The sequence below is a fragment of the Cibotium barometz genome, chromosome 38, assembly GCF_041138505.1.
Source record: "Cibotium barometz isolate CiBa-2024 chromosome 38, ASM4113850v1, whole genome shotgun sequence".
NCBI lineage: Eukaryota > Viridiplantae > Streptophyta > Polypodiopsida > Cyatheales > Cibotiaceae > Cibotium > Cibotium barometz.
This window is the reverse complement of record NC_141083.1, coordinates 24,171,219-24,182,059: the sequence shown is the minus strand read 5'-3', so window position 1 is coordinate 24,182,059 and position 10,841 is coordinate 24,171,219.

The following is a 10,841-nucleotide window of genomic DNA, read 5'->3' as shown; positions in this document are numbered from 1 at the left end:
AGAACGGATCATGAGTATGACCATTTCTTGAGTGAGAGAGAGAATTTACATAAAAATCATTAGAATTTAAACATAAATGAAAATTAACTTCAATAGCATTTATTAAATTATGTAACTCTTCACTACTATTCAAACTTCAATAGCATTTAAAAAACCATACCAATTAAACTTCTCAAGCTTGAGAGGGGTTGAGAAGAGAGAAACATTGAGAAATTATAGAAAGATCAATATTCACTAATTACCTTACAACTTGCTTGATTCTTTGTTCACGGTAGAGGCCCCCAACCAATCAATTGGTTAAGTATGTTGATGGAGCCACTAATGGGGATTGAAGAAAGAGGGAAGCTCCAAAAACTAGTGAATTATTAAATGAATTCACAGTTCTTGGCTTAGGTGGAGTAGAGTAACGATGCATAAACACTATATATTTTTCAACAAGGGGGAGGCTTCTATTTATAGGAAAAATTGAGCTCCTAACCAAACAAACTGATTCTAGAATTTTCTAAATCAGTTTGGTCAATATTTGACCATTTTTAGGTCAGTTAAGCTAACTTTTTGGAACTAGACTTAAATGAGGAGAGAGGAGAGATGAAATATCTCAATTTTTATGAGTTTAAAACTCATTCAAGCATGTGAAATATGCACCTCCTTTAAAGAACTCCCTTTCCTTACATATGTGTCATAATGGAATCATTTTAATATTGCTCATAGTTTTTTACTAATAAACCTTGTACATTTTCAACTCTTCATCTTATGTGAAATATGCACCTCCTTTAAAGAACTCCCCTTCCTTACATATGTGTCATAATGGAATCATTTTAATATTGCTCATAGTTTTTTACTAATAAACCTTGTACATTTTCAACTCTTCATCTTATGTGAAATATGCACCTCCTTTAAAGAACTCCCCTTCCTTACATATGTGTCATAATGGAATCATTTTAATATTGCTCATAGTTTTTTACTAATAAACCTTGTACATTTTCAACTCTTCATCTTATGTGAGCATTTACTCATTTTTGGATACCCAAAATATCTCATATTTTTAATATTGCTCATAGTTTTTTACTAATAAACCTTGTACATTTTCAACTCTTCATCTTATGTGAGCATTTACTCATTTTTGGGTATCTTCTTTTACAAATTGGATTTATCTCCTCCCTACACATGGATTGATGCTATTGACCCATAGGAACCTTAATTGGACCATAATCCAAAAATTTCTGAAAATCTAGACCCTTAGGCTAAGGTCCTTTATACCCATTTCCAATTAATTCCAATTGCACATTGGAAAGTTCTTTTTGAATTTCTGTTTCAGGGGAACTTATTTTAATAAGATGAGATAATTTTCTATCCAAAAATATTAAAAATTTGAATATTCTCTTTCTAGAATATTTTCTCTCTCTAGGTTAAAACAGTTAGAAACAAGTCTTTTATATTTTTGAAGAGGGATTGATTACAGGGGAAGATGCTGGACATTTTGAGAGGCTGGGGAGGAATCTTACATTCTCTCCCACTTAAAAAACGCGAGATGCCCTCATCTCGCAAACTGGGGGTAATTTCGCAAGATGCACAAGTATGAGACTGAGAGAAATTTTTTTAATTAAGATTAACCACCAATTAAAAAAATCTCAAGAGAGCAAGATTCAAGATAAGAACAAGATTTAAACTTTATTCATTCTCGGAACTTATACAGTAAAGATAGAAGAACTCTTTACACTTCCATAAGCCCGTCCATCATATGATCACAAAAGCAGCACTCACAAGCTGCACAAGTATAAGGTAACTCATCTATGGGAATAATTCTGTTGGTTATTGCCGCACCTATCTCAGTGGTATGAGGTGATCTAACAAAAGGACCTCTGAGAGGCAAGCCAAAAACGGGGTAAAGGCATATCTTCTCATGAGGAAGAAAACACGCCAGTAAGAAGACCCGCTCAGAAAACCCAGGATGCCTTGATCTCATGACGCAGTAGTATCGGGGACCCAAACCCAAAGCTTCAATAACCATGGCCAAGCGGACATTGTTACGAAAGTGCTGCTGACCCCAGGGTGTTACCCTAGTTATGTCTTGATAGGTCCGCCATTTTGTCTGCGCTACAGAAGTTCCCAAGTGAGGGAAAAGTGAGCGCTCATACTGCTCTATAAAATCTTTCTTCACAGACTCCCTTGCGTCTTGAAGGTGAGAAATCATCAAGGATAAAACTAATTCTTGTTGCCAAGCCATGAAGGAGATTAAGAAAGAAAGAAGATCGATGGAAGTAAGATTACTGTGAACGACAAGTAAAAGTTACGATTTATATAAAGGAAGGAGCTAGCGTAACTTAGAAGCCAACGGTAACTTGCCACTGAAGTTTTATCGTCTTTCCATGATTTGGGTTTGGCACATTTTTCTATAGAAGGCATTCAGAACTTTGAGATGAGGAGATAAAAGAAGTTCGTAAGCTAAATCACCTACTTTCTTTGGTCCACAATATCTAGGAGATAACTTCTTATACTTTCCAAGAGATAAAGAACTTCTTTTGGGCCGTACTCGAGACCAAAACCTTGATATCCAAAACATCGATTCTCACTTCTGAACTCGTTGTTCTGAATCCTTAAAACAGGTGGGACTCTTGAGAAGTATTCAGGAAAAAGGTTCTTCCTTTTTTAAACAGAATCTTTCTTTTATTTTAGAGAGAGAATAATTATAAGATCAGAAAGGGAGATTCTTACTCCTGTATACCTCTAAGGCTGGGGGAGGAATCTTACATTCTACCCCACTTAAAAGGTGCAAGATGTCCTCATCTCGCAAGTAGAGGACAACTTTTTTACTTAATATCCAATTTATTCTGGGGTTCCTTATATTCCGGTCAACCCAACAGAATATGGGGATAAATATCCCTTATATAGAATTCATCATTAAATAACAATTCATTCAGATCATATCATTCATATCTTTAACACGATAATGGTCCATTAGACCGAAAATTTCCTTCTGAACATTCCTCCACGGAATTTAAGTTAAGCAAGTTCTCAATTTGTCATCCCTTAACTTGATCTACCGTCTCAAGTATTAACAGTAGCAATTTGACAACATAATCCACTAATCTCATAGTGATTTGCTGAATCATTTTCATCATTTATCATTACAGGGACTCGTCCCAATCATCCACATTGTGGTTTCACTCAGCTTATTACATTTCAACCCATTTTCAAGGATCATCATTTTTTAATCAGAATCCAAATCAATTCATCAGTTCCCAAACAGAATTAAAAATCATATCAACCACATTCAAAATCATCATCTGGATAGCATTAACGCTTATAATTTCAAGTCTTAGATTTACTCGTATATACTGTCGGTAAAGAGCTGCAGTTATACCCTCGGTATATACGGATAGTCATGATACTCGAAACTATAAGATAAATACCATCATGTCTAGGTCTCAAGCAAGTCAGGGTTCCATACAATTGCGGTACTTCCAATTGAAGACCCAATTACTAATTTACGAATTTCAATTTGAATTAACAATTTGTATGAATTATATCAAACAATTACAACCTTTTTGTGCGTCTTGATAAACTTTTGACATAATTTGCTCCTCAGTTGATCTTATTGGAGATCTATGACTTAAGTCTGATAAATAGATTTTTCTTTATCCGATCGTCCGTTAAAAAAAAACATTTGTATATTTATATACAAGTTGCAATAATTACATAGAGTGGCTTGGCTCCAAAATTCAAAATCTCTTCGAGAGATGCATAAGACGACGGTACTGGGCCATAGTCATGCCCTGTTACATAAGTTCTCTAACTGCGAAGGGAGTTATTATTTTCTCCTTAGGGATAAATCGACTAAGGAGTCTATAAATTCGACATGAAAGTTTGAAATTTCGAGGTGTCGAATGATATAGAATGACACCACGCACCATTTTCAGCTTTAACAGGATCATAGTCAATGAGAGATTCTGCCACAGCATTGTATGGCGGTTGCAATGGGCGTGGACATATTGCCCTGCAAACCACTTATGTTGTATTCTCTCCGCTGGGGTAGGAAAATATAAATCCGCGAAATGGCGTGCGAGTCTTGCTCGGCTTGTTTGAGTTGAAGCGGAAGAGATGAGATGCTCGAAGGCAAATGCAATCATATCTTGAGACTGGGTGAGGTCGGAAATACCAGATAAATGTGGAAATTCCATCTATAAAAATAATTTCTTTGATTAAAATTTCTTCATTAAAGAAGCTTACGGAATGAAAATACATTATGAAAATGCTGTTTCTGAATTCTTATTACCAATTTCAGATAAGAATTTAATTATCTTTATTAGCTTTCAAAACCGCTCTGATACCAACTGTGAGATCCCTGTTCCCATCGCGCAACGGATTCGGGGTACTAGCAGCGGAAGTAGCACTTCTTGCGCGAGGCAGGGTCCCACACTCGGGGCCTCGTCCACGGATATCCGGACAAAAGACTAATCTGTCGGTTTTTCCAAAACCGAACCCGGAAAAACTTCCCTTATCCGGAAAGCACGGGCGATTCCACCAGGATAACTCTTTACTCTAACGTAGTCAAGATCATTACGGATCAACTGATCTGACTGCACCTTTAACGGTACTTGGTCAAATCAAGGAAGAAACTTGCACTTGGATCATTGGGATCAACGCTTTTTTCCCCATCAAGAGGCACAGCCGTTGATTCCTATCCATAGAACAATTTCTATCCGGGATTTACTTCATCTATCGTAATAATAGAAATTAAATCTCGATTTACGGATCCATCAGTCCAGCCTAACCCCATCCGATCCCATGGGTTAGCCAACCGCCCAACCACTGTAGTGATGGGATCCAATTTGGAATTTGGTTAGGTTTTGTCCCGGGTACCAAGGAAAAGAGTTCCAAGGCCCCCTAGCCGGAAGTTCATGCAAACATAAAACTAGTCATACCACTTACACACCCAATATGAAATTACCTTTTTCTTAGCATCAACTAGCTTTAAAACAATCCTTTAATAAAACCATTATGTCACTGATGACAATCCTCAAAGTCTCTGGTTGAATCCTTATTTCCAGTCATTCTTTCATCGGTGTACTTATGGCATCATTGGCAACCAGAACGCTCACCACTTGTTCTCTCAGGGGCCTTTTCCATAGTTCCTAGCTCATAGTAACCGGCAATATATTCATATAATAGAATGGAATCTCCGTGGAAGATCAGCAAGATCAACCCACAGATCCATATAAAAGAGCCATGGACTCATCCGTTGAGGACCAGCAAGGCCAATCAACCAGATCCATGCCCGGTTTCAGAAAACAACTCTTTCTCCTTGTTCCAATATCTTCCACGACGCACGTGTGGGTATCTTCGGCGACCCAGAGCCCGAGCACCGTATGGTCAGCACCCTCTAGGATCCTTCGCAGGTGACCTAGCGCTTCACTCATAGGCCGCTTCCTTGGTCCCTCATCCACCGTACCGGAAGCTCACCATTTAAATCGAGCCGAGGCTGGTCAAGACCTCGATCGACCTTGCTACGCGAGACGTCCTCCATTGACTCTCCGTCAGCAGTTGCAACTTTATCAGTTCAGTCTTCATGACCTTAATCCTCAAGACGGTCAAAATGCTTCTCCAACATTCTTGACATAAAACAGTCATTTACAAACAGTCACAAATACAGTTTCTATAACGAACTCTTGTCTTTCCATATTATCCACTCTCGGACCACATTACTTATTCCACATTCCATTCAGTGTGTACTCGTTCTCATCCATTCACTCATATAGACTACATTATCTCACATACATCTTCATATTCATTATTCTACATACATATCCATGTTCGTACGTCCACATCATACATCCAATTTCACATTCATACATACGCATCTACATGCATACATTCACATCTACATTTACCTCCATTTCCACATCCACACATCCACATTCATATTCATACATCCACATTCACATGCATACATCCATTTTCACATCCTCATTCATACATCCACATTCACATACATACATCCACATCCGTATCTACATCCATACATTCACATCCACCTCTTCATTCACAATCACATCCATACATCCACATCTACATACATACATCCACATCTACATACATACATCCATACATCCACATCTATATACATACGTCCATTTTTACATCCTCATTCATACATACACATCCACATACATACATACACATCCGTATCTACATCCATACATCCACATCCACATCAACATTCACATTCATACATATACATCTACATGTATACATCCACATCACATTCATACAACCATATTACATCCATTCTCGTCCTAACACATCCCATATACATCTTAACACATCCTAACTCATCTTAACACATTCTATCACATCTCATACACATCTTATCACATCTTTTTACATCTCATACACCTCTTATCACATCCTATCACTTTCCATACGCATCTTATCAAATCTTATCACATCTCATACACATCTTATCACATCTTTTTACATCTCATACACCTCTTATCACATCCTATCACTTTTCATACGCATCTTATCAATTCTTATCACATCTCATACACCTCTTATCACATCCTATCACTTTCCATACGCATCTTATCAATTCTTATCACATCTCATACACCTCTTATCACATCCTATCACTTTCCATACGCATCTTATCAATTCTTATCACATCTCATACACCTCTTATCACATCTTATCACATTTCATATCTTTTTTTTTTTAAAAGAGAATTCTTATATTTGATATAAGATTTCTCTACACATTTATTTATACATAAATTCCATTTAAGGAGACTAACACTTTCGAAATTAAAATCAATCTTTTATGCATCTTCTTATGCATAAATTCAATTTGGTAGGAAATTACACTTTTAGAATAAAAGAATTTCTCTTATGCATCTAAGTTAAGCATAAAATCCATTTATGAGGAAAATCACACTTTTAGTATAAAAAGAATATCTTTTATGCATACCTATATGCATGAAATCCAATATGATAAAAGTAACACTCTTACAATAAAATAATCAACTTTTATGCATACCTCTATGCATGAAATTCAATTATGATAAAAGTCACACTTTTATAATAAAATAATCAACTTTTATGCATACCTCTATGCATGAAATCCAATATGATAAAAGTAACACTTTTGATATAAAAAATTTTCCTTTATGCATACTTCTATGCATGAAAATTAAAAATGATAAAAGTAACACTTTTGATATAAAAAATTTTCCTTTATGCATACTTCTATGCATGAAAATTAAAAATGATAAAAGTAATACTTTTGATATAAAAAATTTTCTTTTATGCATACTTCTATGCATGAAAATTAAAAATGATAAAAGTAACACTTTTGATATAAAAAATTTTCCTTTATGCATACTTCTATGCATGAAAATTAAAAATGATAAAAGTAACACTTTTGATATAAAAAATTTTCTTTTATGCATACTTCTATGCATGAAAATTAAAAATGATAAAAGTAACACTTTTGATATAAAAAATTTTCTTTTATGCATACTTCTATGCATGAAAATTAAAAATGATAAAAGTAACACTTTTGATATAAAAATTTTCTTTTATGCATACTTCTATGCATGAAAATTAAAAATGATAAAAGTAACACTTTTGATATAAAAATTTTTCTTTTATGCATACTTCTATGCATGAAAATTAAAAATGATAAAAGTAACACTTTTGATATAAAAATTTTTCCTTTATGCATACTTCTATGCATGAAAATTAAAAATGATAAAAGTAACACTTTTGATATAAAAATTTTTTCTTTATGCATACTTCTATGCATGAAAATTAAAAATGATAAAAATAACACTTTTGATATAAAAATTTATCCATTATGCATACTTCTATGCATGAAATAAAAATGGTAAAAATAACACTTTTGATATAAAAATTTATCCATTATGCATACTTCTATGCATGAAATAAAAATGGTAAAAATAACACTTTTGATATAAAAATTTATCCATTATGCATACTTCTATGCATGAAATAAAAATGGTAAAAATAACACTTTTGATATAAAAACTTATCCTTTATGCATGATATTAAAATTCAATTTCTCCATGATTGTAATGAAATTCTTTCAATTAATCTAGGATGATAATTCCTAGAATATGGTAGGAAGTCCTCTTTTTATGCTTTGAATGAGATTATTTTATGCATAAGTTTTATAAAAATTTTGCCATAGCTCCGCTGCTATGACTGATAAATCTCAATTTTTCTAAGGGATAATGCTTATCATTAAGAAAATAATTAAAATGATCTCTAATTGGATTATTAATCCATAATGGATTGAATCATCAATATACATAAACTAAAAGCATAGAAAAAAGCCATTAATTTGACCTCAAGCATAGCTTAATCTTGGGTTAAGGAAAAGCTTTATGAAAAGCTTGATTTGGATTGAGAACGGATCATGAGTATGACCATTTCTTGAGTGAGAGAGAGAGAATTTACATAAAAATCATTAGAATTTAAACATAAATGAAAATTAACTTCAATAGCATTTATTAAATTATGTAACTCTTCACTACTATTCAAACTTCAATAGCATTTAAAAAACCATACCAATTAAACTTCTCAAGCTTGAGAGGGGTTGAGAAGAGAGAAACATTGAGAAATTATAGAAAGATCAATATTCACTAATTACCTTACAACTTGCTTGATTCTTTGTTCACGGTAGAGGCCCCCAACCAATCAATTGGTTAAGTATGTTGATGGAGCCACTAATGGGGATTGAAGAAAGAGGGAAGCTCCAAAAACTAGTGAATTATTAAATGAATTCACAGTTCTTGGCTTAGGTGGAGTAGAGTAACGATGCATAAACACTATATATTTTTCAACAAGGGGGAGGCTTCTATTTATAGGAAAAATTGAGCTCCTAACCAAACAAACTGATTCTAGAATTTTCTAAATCAGTTTGGTCAATATTTGACCATTTTTAGGTCAGTTAAGCTAACTTTTTGGAACTAGACTTAAATGAGGAGAGAGGAGAGATGAAATATCTCAATTTTTATGAGTTTAAAACTCATTCAAGCATGTGAAATATGCACCTCCTTTAAAGAACTCCCTTTCCTTACATATGTGTCATAATGGAATCATTTTAATATTGCTCATAGTTTTTTACTAATAAACCTTGTACATTTTCAACTCTTCATCTTATGTGAAATATGCACCTCCTTTAAAGAACTCCCCTTCCTTACATATGTGTCATAATGGAATCATTTTAATATTTCTCATAGTTTTTTACTAATAAACCTTGTACATTTTCAACTCTTCATCTTATGTGAAATATGCACCTCCTTTAAAGAACTCCCCTTCCTTACATATGTGTCATAATGGAATCATTTTAATATTGCTCATAGTTTTTTACTAATAAACCTTGTATATTTTCAACTCTTCATCTTATGTGAGCATTTACTCATTTTTGGATACCCAAAATATCTCATATTTTTAATATTGCTCATAGTTTTTTACTAATAAACCTTGTACATTTTCAACTCTTCATCTTATGTGAGCATTTACTCATTTTTGGGTATCTTCTTTTACAAATTGGATTTATCTCCTCCCTACACATGGATTGATGCTATTGGCCCATAGGAACCTTAATTGGACCATAATCCAAAAATTTCTGAAAATCTAGACCCTTAGGCTAAGGTCCTTTATACCCATTTCCAATTAATTCCAATTGCACATTGGAAAGTTCTTTTTGAATTTCTGTTTCAGGGGAACTTATTTTAATAAGATGAGATAATTTTCTATCCAAAAATATTAAAAATTTGAATATTCTCTTTCTAGAATATTTTCTCTCTCTAGGTTAAAACAGTTAGAAACAAGTCTTTTATATTTCTGAAGAGGGATTGATTACAGGGGAAGATGCTGGACATTTTGAGAGGCTGGGGAGGAATCTTACATTCTCTCCCACTTAAAAAACGCGAGATGCCCTCATCTCGCAAACTGGGGGTAATTTCGCAAGATGCACAAGTATGAGACTGAGAGAAATTTTTTTAATTAAGATTAACCACCAATTAAAAAAATCTCAAGAGAGCAAGATTCAAGATAAGAACAAGATTTAAACTTTATTCATTCTCGGAACTTATACAGTAAAGATAGAAGAACTCTTTACACTTCCATAAGCCCGTCCATCATATGATCACAAAAGCAGCACTCACAAGCTGCACAAGTATAAGGTAACTCATCTATGGAAATAATTCTGTTGGTTATTGCCGCACCTATCTCAGTGGTATGAGGTGATCTAACAAAAGGACCTCTGAGAGGCAAGCCAAAAACGGGGTAAAGGCATATCTTCTCATGAGGAAGAAAACACGCTAGTAAGAAGACCCGCTCAGAAAACCCAGGATGCCTTGATCTCATGACGCAGTAGTATCGGGGACCCAAACCCAAAGCTTCAATAACCATGGCCAAGCGGACATTGTTACGAAAGTGCTGCTGACCCCAGGGTGTTACCCTAGTTATGTCTTGATAGGTCCGCCATTTTGTCTGCGCTACAGAAGTTCCCAAGTGAGGGAAAAGTGAGCGCTCATACTGCTCTATAAAATCTTTCTTCACAGACTCCCTTGCGTCTTGAAGGTGAGAAATCATCAAGGATAAAACTAATTCTTGTTGCCAAGCCATGAAGGAGATTAAGAAAGAAAGAAGATCGATGGAAGTAAGATTACTGTGAACGACAAGTAAAAGTTACGATTTATATAAAGGAAGGAGCTAGCGTAACTTAGAAGCCAACGGTAACTTGCCACTGAAGTTTTATCGTCTTTCCATGATTTGGGTTTGGCACATTTTTCTATAGAAGGCATTCAGAAC